At 37.7% G+C, this 697-nt stretch overlaps 1 non-coding gene across 1 annotated transcript; it reads right to left on the bottom strand.

Moving 5' to 3' along the window:
- Nucleotides 1-254: 254 nt before the first annotated feature.
- On the bottom strand, nucleotides 255-361 carry LOC122737450. Its single transcript, XR_006354284.1, has one exon. It is a non-coding gene; the product is annotated as a U6 spliceosomal RNA (small nuclear RNA).
- Nucleotides 362-697: the final 336 nt, after the last annotated feature.

Here is a 697-nt window from a genome sequence, read left to right as displayed (position 1 = left end):
GGAGGATAAATGGGTCCAACAATCAGGAGGGAAGCTGTTGAACAGGGATGAAGATGTAATAAATATATCAAAGGTGGGGAGCCCTTCTCTGAGAGGTCATTTATAGGTTAAGTCTTTCTTTCCTCATACTTTATTATAAGGGATGACTTTCTGGGAAAGAGTGGGAGGATAAATACAGTGGGGAAATATAGGTGATATAAAACAAAAGATATTGATTAAATGCATTTTATTTTTTCTCTTTCTTTTTTTTATTTAAAAATATGGAACACTTCACAAATTTGCGTGTCATCCTTGCGCAGGGGCCATGCTAATCTTCTCCGTATCATTCCAATTTTAGTATATGTGCTGCCGAAGTGAGCACTCTTTCTTTCTTTCTTTGGCAATGAGGGTTAAGTGACTTGCCCTGGGTCACACAGCTAGTAAGTGTCAAGTGTCTGAGGCTGGATTTGAACTCAAGTCTTCCTGAATCCAGGGCTGGTGCTTTATCCACTGTGCCAGCTAGCTGCCTCTTGATTAAATGCATTTTAAAGAAGAAAAAGTGGATAAAGATATTAAACAAACTCCTTCCCATAAAAGTAGATTTGCAAACTTTTCCAAATTTGTTTCTCTGTGACCAGTTAATCTTTAGACCCAAGAATTAATATTTGAATGGTGGAACTCCTTTTGGTTGTAGGATTGCTTCTTTCCCTGTTATTGT

The sequence above is a fragment of the Dromiciops gliroides genome, chromosome 1 (assembly GCF_019393635.1).
Source record: "Dromiciops gliroides isolate mDroGli1 chromosome 1, mDroGli1.pri, whole genome shotgun sequence".
Taxonomy (NCBI): domain Eukaryota; kingdom Metazoa; phylum Chordata; class Mammalia; order Microbiotheria; family Microbiotheriidae; genus Dromiciops; species Dromiciops gliroides.
Note: the sequence above shows the minus strand (reverse complement) of the source record. Positions and strands in the feature narration are given on the sequence as shown.